General features: G+C 36.8%; 1 pseudogene; it reads right to left on the bottom strand.

Moving 5' to 3' along the window:
• Positions 1–700: 700 nt before the first annotated feature.
• Positions 701–2,153, bottom strand: LOC149150259 (uncharacterized; annotated as a pseudogene).
• Between the last annotated feature and the right edge of the window lie 10,425 nt (positions 2,154–12,578).

Here is a 12,578-nt window from a genome sequence, read left to right as displayed (position 1 = left end):
CGGGGGTCCGCGGGGAAGAAGAGTACCCAAGGAGTAGGTTGGGAGGTTAACCGGTGAGTCTTCGCATTCGGATCAAGTGCGTCATCATTCACTCGCGGAGGTGACCAGCTACAAGGGAATACCAGCAACAACAGAGCAAGCGGAGTCTCGCCTTCTGGTGAACGGTACACATGTATTTCATTACTGTTGATCTTAGTTAAACATATGTAAATTTATGTTATGATATGTTTTCCTGAAATGAGTGTCAGGAATGTGTGTGCTAAATAAATTTGAAATTTCAAGGCGTTTCATTTCTGGTTGTATTTGTTGTTAACTAAAAAAAAAAGTAAATAGTCTGAATCGTGGTCCTTACATTTGGTATCAGAGCCAAGTTCAAACTCTCGGACCTAGGAAAATGATGTTAGTATGTGCTTTTCAATTAAATTGTATTCATTATTAAAAAATTGGGTTTCTGTAACAATATGGTATTTTAAAGCATATTTTGGGGCCAACTGTGTATCATTCTCTTAGCAGGTAGGTCATAAACATTAGTGACTTTAGCTGTCCCTGTCCGACAGTCACCTAGTGTTGAGCACTCTTCTGCAAGGCCTAGACCAGTATCTTCAAGTAAAACTGGGCTGCTGTGCAGCTCATACAAAATCCTCTTTACCATTTCTCTACAACAGGCTCGTAATTATTATACAAGTTCTTGGCGGAGGGTTCAGATTTGGCATACAGAGTTTTCCCCACTTCTTTCTTCTAGAGATAACTTATCTGCTCTGTTTTGAATATCTTTTCGCTTCTTTAGTAAATTCTTCATTTCCACTTCATTCTTACTAATCTCTTCTCTCAACCTAGGTAGCTTCTGATCATATATCAAGGTGATTTCTCTCTGCAGTTGAGATAATCTAGTTCTTGTGGCTGAAACTTTTCTTTCATGATCCTCTTCGAACTTATGCCATTCTTCCAAAGCCTTCATTGAGATCTCAATCTTAATCATTTAGGGAAGCCCGTAAAGTATGGCTTCCTGGCTTCTTAAAACAGCTTTTCTAAATCAGTAATCCAAACAGTACCTCCAATGTTAACTGTGCAGCTCGTGAAATATTGTCTCTCCTCCTCTGATTTTAGATGTTTTGTCGTTCCTGCATTCTTGCAATCTTCATGGTAAGGAAAGCTTCCTCTTGTACAGTAGAATCATAAAGTTTCAAGTTATTTGACCCTGAATTTAAAATCAGTTCTCGTTTTTGCTCAGACTCTTCCTTTTCGTTGCAAATCACTTGTTTCTTCCTTTCAATCTCATTCATATCCATAGAAAGCAAGTTAATTTCTTTCTGGACTTCTTTCTCACGCTTTGCAAGAGATTTCTGTTCCTTCTGATCGTGGTCTTTCTGCAGGGCAACCTCCTTTTCAGCTTCTTTTAACTGAACCTTCCTCTCGCAGAATTGATCCCATTTTTCTGTAAACCCTTCCATTTCTCGACTTCGGGGCTTAGCTTTTTTCTTTTCAATTCAATCTCCGACAAGCTTTGCTGCATACATTCCAGCTCGGTGATTTGTGTACCAATTTGTTCGTCCGCTTCTTTAATCTCCTCTTCGTAGTGGGTCGTTCCGATCACAAGTTCCAAATGCTTGATCAACTCTTGCGGTTGTTTAATTTTTGCAGAAACTCGGTTCTGCGTCACTATAAACCTATCTAGATTATTGGCGGGAATACTGAAACTAGCCAGCTTCTGTTTCAACTCGAATAATGAAATTTCCCTCTTGGGGGTTTGATTATCATCCTTCCAGTAGAATTTAGTGGTGGATCCAGAGAAAACCCTGTAAATCTTCACCTTCTCACTGCCATCGCTTTTTTTCCAAGCCTACACTCACCTTGGCAGAAGCTGAAGTTGAAGCCGAACGATGATTGACGAGCGAAGAAAAGGCATTGACTCTTAGGGCTTTGGGCGATGCCCCGAGAGCAAATGTCAGGGCTTCGCCGATGACGCTCTTGCCGATGCCATTGGGACCGAAAATGCATGCGAAGGGCGTCAGAGGAAAGATCTTGATTTTCCGTTCAAAGGACTTAAAGGCACGCACCGATATTGAGTAAATAAGCAGCGGCTGAAGCTGAGTAGCTACCCCTCCTTCCTCTTCTGCTCTGCAACTCATTTTTAATACTTAGTAGCTTGTGTAGCGAACCATGAAAGGAAAATGAACATTAAAAAAAAAGAAAAAAAAAAATGTTGGAATGTTCACCATTGGATTAAAATGTAAACATTGATATCCCAATGTTGAAATTTTATTACTGGGTGCTTATTGCTAAATTCTGAAATAGCTAAAGATCACACTCAATTGGATCGAAAAACCTTGGAGATTCTCGTTCTGTTGAAATTAGGGACAATTCGTATTCTGGGCTGGAAAATTTTGTGATAACACTCAAGAAGTCCGTTCATTGTCTGTATCACATTGACAGAGGTGCAATGGTATCTCATTGATGCATCTCTGGCTTACATATAATTATATATGTCTCGGAATAAATTCTGGCATCTGTCTCGGAGAGTTGGCTTGCAACTTTGTTATATGTCTCGATGGCTCAGTCTATTCGAAGACTCGCATCTGTAAAAGACTCTTTACTTTGACCATATTTCAGGTCATATATGTTTATGGGCTCACTCTTGGCTCACACCTGTAGTAGCTCTCATAATTTTGGAATCTACGACATATCTTTGTAGATCACATGATCTGTGGATTGTATAATTCTCAGAAGCTCGCATTATACATATTATTGAGATCATATGGTTCAAAAGTATTGTTTAGTGGTAACACATAGTTTGGACTACTGTAATTTATGGTACACTACTCAACATCCTTTGGTGGTCCAAACAAACCCACATAGGCTCTCTGTCTTTTGTTGCATCACTTTGCAATGGCTCACGTATCAACACTTTTATTTGATATGAATCAAACGATGGCTTGCTATAACAAAAAGTGGCTCCTATGACTTCTGAAAAAAAACCTCCTTGTATGAATGCTAGAAGGCCTTTGTTGGATGTTATCATATGCAATCGGCCTAATTCTCCAAGAAATATAGCTAATTTTAAAGAAATGCAGGAGTTGCTTGAAAAAGAAATGCATCTAGCAGTAAAAGTAATTGAACCTGGACCACTCGAGGTCTGTCAGCAAGTTAGGCTGGTAGCAGAGGCGGATGTTCTGTTAACTCCTCATGGGTCCCAAAATGCTGCAGTTTTGTTTTCATGTCCTAGCTCTAATTTTAAAGGTTTCCCTCTTCCTAATTACATTGATTGGCTTGGAAATTTGTTGCATGTTGGAAAAGTGTATCACTATGAACTTTATGGGACATGGACAACTGAAAGGTTGGGAATGCCTTTTCAAATGCGCCTATATGCAGTTATTTTGGGTTGGAAGAGATGCTTTTCTGTGAGGGGATGCATGAATTATGGAAAGAGAAGATTTTTGTGGATTTAGATCAATTAGAAGAGATTTTACACACCTTTACATACAACTGTCGTCTAGCAATCCATGGATCAAGATGTCAGAGCATATGAAACACAATTAATTTTGCCTCTTGAACATTAATATTTTTTTTTTAAGTTTTCATTCCTCATTATTTGTTTCAGTATATTTGTCCTATATGATCTCGAGAATTTCATATAAACTTTGCACATTGTGCTTTGTGAGCTTGAGGTGGATTTTGAATTGGTGAGCCTTCCAGAATTTTGAGGGCATCCGAATATATGCTGCATTCATCTTACCCTTAGATATTAAAAACGGTTTTGTTCTGCTTTAAATCCTTCTCGCTTTTGCTCACATGGTTTTGTTTTTAAGGATGTTCTTGTCGATGAACTCCAATAGGTTTGGAGGACAAGGTTATAGCTTTACTTCCATGGTCTAGCACATGACATTCAACACGTTTTCTGAGAAGAGAGAACATTATGAATTCGTTATTTACAACAAAGCGCTGTCTAGCTTTGTTTGTTAAGTGTTTGATTTGACTCAATGCTCAAGATCTATGCAAATTTGTTTTGGACAAATGGAGAAAAACGTTCAGTGCTTTAGGGCCCAATGAGGGTAAGAAGTTGGTAGATCTGGTAGTCATTAATTTCGGGGGAGGTGATTGTATTTGTCATGACTTAAAGTGAGATATTTGTTCATAAAAATGGTAGTCAGTGACAGTCTTCTTCCTCACGCATAATTGCTTCGTGTAGCATGGGATCAAATGGTTTTCCAACAGTATTGACCACATTAACATTAAATCCTTTCATGATTTCTATGAACTGTTTATAAATACTCCAGGCAAATTAGGAGCATTATTAGCGTCTAATGGAAGCCAATCTGTAAAGTAAATTGAAATGATAGGATTGATGACTCCTTCATTTCTAAATTGTTTTCGTGCCTACATTGCTAAACTATTTTCGTACAGGGGTTCATAAAAGTAATAATAAGCATTATAAAAATATTTGATAAAAAAGTTTAAGGCATATCTTAAACAGTTTAAGAAAATAACAGGGGTTCAAGGCATATCTTAAACAGTTTCTATATTTTCAATTCAATTTTCCAATTGCCTGACATTAGCCATCTTACTGGCTTTCTTTTTAAGGAATTCTTGAACATATATCTCTTTGTATTCTGGGTTTACTAGTTATATGGCGACGTAGAACTCTCAGTTGTCACAATTAAGTCCTACATATATTGTTTCTCTGCTTTATTGGCAAAAAAAAAAAAAAAGTTGTTGAAGAGTATTCAGAAGCCTTTTCCATTCATTAAAACATGGAACATGTAATCATATACATCCGACATTTTCCATTCACTAAAATTGGGTGAATCTAGAATATTTAAAAATATCTTTCTTCGATATTTGTATTTCAATTTTCTTTGCAACGATTTTCCATTTCAATTGCATTTACAATTTTATGGATTCTGTGCAGTTGGTCAAGTATTTTGGTCTGTAAATTATTTGATATTTTAATGTTTTCGAGCAGGTTGTTTTGCCATGGAGAATTTAAGTGAGATATATTGAAGGTATTATTTTTAATTGAAATAAAATTTCCAATAAAAATTTACAGTGTAATTCTAATTATTTTAGTTTCTATTAAGTATTCAACTTTCTTGACTTATTGTGATTTTTCTCTTGATGTTTAGCTTGCTCATTTTGGTTCCCTATAAATTGATTCAATAAAAAGTAATCTAATATATAAAATTAAATCATAATAGTAGTAATAGAACTATATTTATTCTTGAAACTTCTATAAAGAATTTATCAAATTTATAATGGAATAAACCCCTTGCTGGTAGATGAAGTTTGATTCCAAGAGTTCAGCCTTATTTAAGATTTAACAACAAAGAATGATCCAGCAAAGAGTGATTATGTACATGCAATGTCTAAATAGGTCTTATTGTTTATCAATGGTAAAGGATTAACTGAGACTAATTCCAATTAGAACAATTGAAAATGGACCAGAACAACAAGAAGCAACATAGAAGTATATTACAATCATGATAATATTATACATTGTAATATTTATGATTTATATCTTAATCTGTGTTTGGCTATTTCAAAATTGGCCACCATAGGCAGCAGATTTTCAATTACATCACCTTGAATGTTAGATACCAAACTTAGTTGTTCTTTCTCTGCTCTCTACCTGTAATCTCACAGGGAGTTTGAGCTTCTCTTTGTTTGATTTGATTGACTTCTTTGTTCAATGTTTTGTAATGTAACAAGAAAACTTTGCCTTTATGACTTTTTGGATTCTTTGCTAGTTCGTAATGCAGAAATAGAGCTATAGTATTGGTTTATGGTTATCCGGAGCACCATACTTCTACCAATGCCATTCGATACAGTCAATGATCATTTTAGACATGGGTTTCTCTCTATGGTTTTACAGTCTGTGCATATCTTTGGCTTCAATCCATATAGTTTTTAGTTCTTCTTGGAATCAAGCAAAGACTGGTAAATGATGTCTGCCTGCCATCTTTGGTCACTAGTGAAAACTTGCTATATGCTTTGTCTTCCATTAGCTTGGATGGCCAAACTACGAGAATATGCATTCCTCATCACCAGGAAATTAAGAGCCTTAATAGTCACAACACCTTTAAAGATTGCAACAATATTGCACTCCTTATCATTAGATTCAGTAGGATTAAATGAAGATAGGCCCCAGATAACCTCACTCGCTTACCCTAGCGAAAGGAAGTAGGGTAGCTGGGTTTGAAGGGATGAAGGTTTGGACTACTCATTCATTGCAAGTGATGATTACGTTCTATGTAGTTAACATCTTTTTATCTCTAGATAGTGTGTACCATTAGGTATCTGCTAGAAAGGAGTGGTACGCATTTACTTTAAAGTGCAAATGGTAGTTGTACAACATTGAGCTTTCAGAACATGGATCATGAAGGTAAATCAAGTCTCTAAGAAGGTGTAGTAGGCATTGTTAGGTCCCCCTAGCAAGCAGTGGCATATGTTTATTTTCAAAGTACTAATTGTGGTTCCTAACAAAATTGAAGATTTTGAACATGGTAAACAAAGGTGGATTACGTCATAGGTGAAATATCAAACAATAATTAACACAATTATTATTGAACACATATTTCATTAAATTTGTAATTAAATAGTGGATTTAGAATTTCATAATGACCAAGTAACTCAATTCTAGTTATCTCCTTGTAATAAAAAAATTCCCATTTTAAGGAAATATATGTTATTGACCATTACAAATATTGAAGTCCAAGCTTAAGGTGGATAGTTCCTCCTATGAAAAAGGCATAGGCATCCCCTATGAATTTGAGTTAATGCAAAATTATTGCTATCTTAATTGCATGATTGAATGAATAAAACTAGAGAGATTTCTCCTAAATTAGTCAATTTGTCATTCGAAGGAAGGTGGGTGTTATTAATTGTTGCTTTAAATAGTTGTGATTTTGATTATGATGATTTTGTTGGAAAAGTTTATGTATGACGCTTCCTTTAACTATTAATTTTAATAATATCTATAATGTATGGTTTGTACATTTATACAAAAATTGGGTTGCAATGTTCCCCAGATATAGTCCTTCAGTTATAACGGAATTCGTGTCATAGATTCCTTGGGAAAATTTTAACCTTCCCACCAGAAGGTTGGCAAGAGTTTCAGGAAGGGTTCCTAAGATTATGTGTCACCATTTCTCCTTTACGTTCTAAGGACTTCGGGTGAAAGTCCATTGTTAAGAGGGGGTGTATGTAGTGCCCACTCTAGTTTCCTGACCCTAATACGACATTATCTTAGACACTCTATTCTTCGAGGACCTCAGATTGAGGATCTGGACCCATGACACTATTATTAGCGATTGAGATATTCATGGTTGTGATGTTATGAATGCTTTCCATTGATATTATGGTAGCATGAATGGTTATGTATCTTATCTATCAGTATTCTGATGATTGCAATATTAAATAGTTAAGTTGGTCTCTAATTGAAATTGTGACGAGGGTAGTAAAGAATATGTATGCGCTCTACTAAAAGCATAATGAGGATAAATTTTATGGATATGTATATTCCTACGATGTTACGATGTTGATAGCTTAATGAATATGTATGTTTCCATTGATAATTATTGATGATAGCCATGAGGGATGTGTCCCCTATGTTACCTACTTCCTTTAGTTCAGACTTACAATGGACAATGATGTGAATGACCAGGAATTGTTAATGATACTATTATGATAATTGACTAACATTGAGAAACCGTGTTACTGATGATTATTGAGTATGGCAGGGAACCATCAGAGGCACTCATATATGACGAGTTGATGACACCTGGTTTGACAAAAATTCATATTATTTTATCTTTGAAAGTCTAAGTCGATCTTAGAATCTGCCATATATGTTTAACTATATTCTGATGATATATTAATGGTTGCAGGCACAGATTAGTTGCTTGACCGAATGACTCACATATGGGTGATGGGGTTGTAGAAGTGGATGGAACTACATGGGAGGGGTGGGACAGAGTCCCTGATCCCACCCACTAGCACTCCCGCCGTGACTTGGGCTGGAAGGGTTGAAGCACATTCGCCTTGAAGATCACGATGCCATGAGGGTAGGTTCCAAAGTTGGGTCGCTCATGAGGACTTTACCGGGGGGCGCGCATCAAGGCGGATTCCTTGATCCCCGACACCATTAATCTCACTATAGCAGGCAACATAAGAGATGATAGTGGTCTATGACGTGCACTATATTTTCCCCTCGTAATCACTGGATGCTTGAAGGGCAAGAGGTGTGGCACCCTTGGAACTTCAGGGGAATTTCTTGAAGGGCACGACCAACTTGGCACCCTTGGCATCACAAATAAACTATTTGGTGTGGCACCCTTGGAACTTCTAGGGAAGTTCTTGAAGGGCACAACCAAACTGGCACCCTTGACATCACAAATAAACTATTAGGCGTGGTACCCTTGGAACTTCTAGGGAAGTTCTTGAAGGGCACAACCAAATTGGCACCCTTGACATCACAAATAAGCTATTAGGTGTGGCACCCTTGGAACTTCTAGGGAAGTTCTTGAAGGGCACAACCAAACTTGGCATCCTTGGAATCATTAAAAATAAATAATAATAAATAAATATAAGCAAGGAATGAAAACTAGGTAAATTTACATCAAGGGTAAATGATGATTAGAAACCAATGTAATTAAATCAAAAATAAAACTTGGAATAAGGAGGATCATAGGAAGAATTAAAATAGAGTACCTTAAAAACTCTACCCTTCCCATTTTGGAAAATACTAGGAAGATTATGTGGTTTAATTAGGAAAAAGGGGAAAGACAAACATAATGGTAAGGATAAAGATTAATCCTAAACTAATTTAAACCTAATTAAGAAAAGGGGAAGGTGAATTAAAATGAGAATAATAAATTAAATTTAGAGAAATGTAGAGAAGCTCCATGTGTCAACAACCAAGATAAGAATATCCATCTAGGAGATAACCTGAGTTAAATTAGGGAGTAGATTGGGGATAAAATCTTGACTCATTAATTGACTTCAAGTAATGAACACAAATTAAGGAATAAAAGGGGGGAATAAAGAGACAACTAGGAGAAGAAATAGGAATCTTGTTGAGGTGAGGAAAATATTAGTTTTAAATAAAAATTTAAGTAAATAATTTTGGGAGACCCTTGATGTGAGAATGACACATGGGTGGGTGAATAATCAAGCTATTGAATTATAAAAATATAATTAATTATGCATGACATGACAAGTGTCACCTATGAGGACTCCTATAAAAGAAGGGGCAAGCCATGGAAGAAAGGACTTTTTGGGAACCCTATTGTTGGATGGATGAGATGTTGTGAGAGCAGTGATTACGAAGCTATAGTGAGTTTGGTGAGGTAGAGGATTTAGAGAGGGGACTCTTGAGCCAAGGTGTGCTCTCCTCTACTAGCTAGTGCTTGTCTCCATTGTACAACCCCATTGCAGCTCGGGGGTCCGCGGGGAAGAAGAGTACCCAAGGAGTAGGCTGGGAGGTTAACCGGTGAGTCTTCGCATTCGGATCAAGTGCGTCATCATTCACTCGCGGAGGTGACCAGCTACAAGGGAATGCCGACAACATCAGAGCAAGCGGAGTCTCGCCTTCTGGTGAACGGTACACATTTATTTCATTACTGTTGATCTTAGTTAAACATATGTAAATGTATGTTATGATATGTTTTCCTGAAATGAGTGTCAGGAATGTGTGTGCTAAATAAATTTGAAATTTCAAGGCGTTTCATTTCTGGTTGTATTTGCTGTTAAATAAAAAAAAAAAAAAGTAAATAGTCTGAATCGTGGTCCTTACATCAACAAGATTCATATTTCTTCTCCTATGTCTCTTGACCCCACTTTTTACTCCTTAATTTGTGTTCATTACTAAATTCAATTGATAAGTCAAAATTTGATCCCCTATGTACTCCATAGTTTAGCTCAAGTTATCTCTTAGATGGATATTATTATGTTGGTTGTTGCCACATGGAGGTTCTCTATATTTCTCTAAAATTTAATTTATTAATCTTATTTTAATTCACCATCCTCTTTTCTTAATTAGGTTTAACTATTTTAGGATTAATATTTATCCTTACATTTATGTCCCTCTTTCCCCTTTTTACCTAATTAAACTACATTATCTACCTAATATTTTCCAACATGGGAAGGGTAGAGTTTCTAAGGTAAAATATTTTATTTCTTCCTATGATCCCCTTAACCCAAGTTTTATTCTTGATTTAATTACCTCGATACTAATCATCATTTACCACTTGATGTGAATTTACATGGTTTTCATATCTTGATTATATTTATTAATTTATTTATTTATAATGATCCCAAGGGTACGAAGTTTGGTCGTGCCCTTCAATAAATTCTCTTGAAGTTCCAAGGGTGCCACGCCTAACAGTTTATTTGTGATGCCAAGGGTGCCACACTACTTGTCCAAGCATTTCGTGGCTACGAGGGAAAGTACAGGTGCAACGACAAAGACCACTATCATCTCTTATGTTGCCTGCTATAGTGAGAGTGAGACTAATGGCGTCGGGGATTAAGGAATCCGCCTTGATGTGCACCCCCTGGTAAAATCCTCATGAGTGACCCAACTTTTGGACCTGCCCGAATGACATCGTGATCTTCAAGGCGAAGGTGTTTCAACCTTTCCAGCCTAAGTCACGGTGGGAGTGCTAGTGGGTGAGATCAGGGACACTCTCCCACCGTTACCATGTAGTTCCATCCAATTGTACAACCCCATCACCCATATGTGAGTCATTCGGTTAAGAAACTAATATGAGCCTGCAACCACTAACATATCATCAAAATATAGATAAACATATATAACAGGTTTCAAAATTGACTTAGAATTTCAAAGATAAAATAATATAAATTTTCATCAAACCAGGTGTCGTCAACTCATCATATGCGAGTGCCTCTGGTGGTTTCCTGCCATACTCAATAATCATCAATAACACAGTTTCTCAATGTTAGTTATTGTCCTAATAACATCGTCAACGTCACCTAGTGATTCGCATCATTGTTCATTGTGAACCAGAACTAATGCAAGTAGGGAACATAGGCGACACAACCATCATGGCTATCATCATCATAACATCAATGGAAACATACATATCCATCAAAAGCTATCAACATCGTATCATCAATAGAAAACATACATATCCATCAAAGTTATCATCATCATGATATAAATAGAGAGCATACATATCCTTTACTACTATCATCATCATAAATTCAATGGAGACCAAACATAGTCATTTATGCTACAATAATCATAATATCAATATAGGACATGCATAACCATTAATGCTACAACCGTCATAATACCAATAGATAACATACATAACCATTAATGCTATCTTCATCATAATATCAATGGAGAACATACATAAACATCACAATCACTAATAATAGAGTCATATGTCTGGATCTTCAACATATGGTCCTCAAAGGATAAAGTGTGGGCCTTAGGGCTAACTAAATATTAATGGCATATCACTATCAGTGGACTAGAGCGGGGCACTACATACACCCCCTCTTAATAATAGAATTCGTCTCGAAGTCCTTGGAATAGGTAAGGAAAACGGTGATGCATCTCCTCGGCGTCCTCCCAAGTAGCTGAACTAGGACTATAGTTGTCCCACTGGACCTTAACCTGGGCCACTAACCGTCGTCTAAGCTGCAAGGTTCATTGGTCCAGTATGCAAACTGGTTCAACCATTACTGTTCCCTCGTTTGAAACCTGCAAATTGTAAGGACCATATCCAGACTGTATACATTTTTTTTTTTTTTACTTTTACAGCTAATACAACAGAAAAGAAATGCATTGAGATTTCAAATTTATTTAGCACACACATTCCTGACACTCATTTCAGGAAAACATTTCATAACATTTACATACGTTTAACTAAGATCAATAGTAATGAAATACATGTGTACCGTTCACCAGAAGGCGAGACTCCACTTGCTCTGTTGTTACTGGTATTCCCTTGTAGCCACCACGAGTGAATGATGACGCACTTGATCCAAATGCGAAGACCCACCGGTTAATCTCCCAGCCTACTCCTTGGGTACTCTTCTTCCCCGCGGACCCCCGAGCTGCAATGGGGTTGTACAATGGAGGAAAGCACTAGCTGGTAGAGGAGAGCACACCTTGGCTCAAGAGTCCCCTCTCTAAAATCCTCTACCTCACCAAACTCACTATAGCTTCGTAATCACTGCTCTGACATCATCTCATCCATCCAACAATAGGGATCCCAAAAGTCCCTTCTCCCATGGCTTGCCCCTTCTTTTATAGGAGTCCTCATAGGTGACACTTGACATGTCATGCATAATTAATTTTTTTTTTTTTTATAATTCAATAGCTTGATTATTCACCCACCCATGTGTCATTCTCACATCAAGGGTCTCCCAAAATTATTTACTTAAATTTTTATTTAAAACTAATATTTTCCTCACCTCAACAAGATTCCTATTTCTTCTCCTAGTTGTCTCTTTATTCCCCCCTTTTATTCCTTAATTTGTGTTCATTACTTGAAGTCAATTAATGAGTCAAGATTTTATCCCCAATCTACTCCCTAATTTAACTCAGGTTA

The sequence above is a fragment of the Pinus tabuliformis genome, chromosome 9 (assembly GCF_031772625.1).
Source record: "Pinus tabuliformis cultivar Carrire ecotype Pingquan chromosome 9, CPIR1, whole genome shotgun sequence".
In the NCBI taxonomy this organism is placed as follows: domain Eukaryota; kingdom Viridiplantae; phylum Streptophyta; class Pinopsida; order Pinales; family Pinaceae; genus Pinus; species Pinus tabuliformis.
This window is presented reverse-complemented; position numbering and strand designations above follow the sequence as displayed.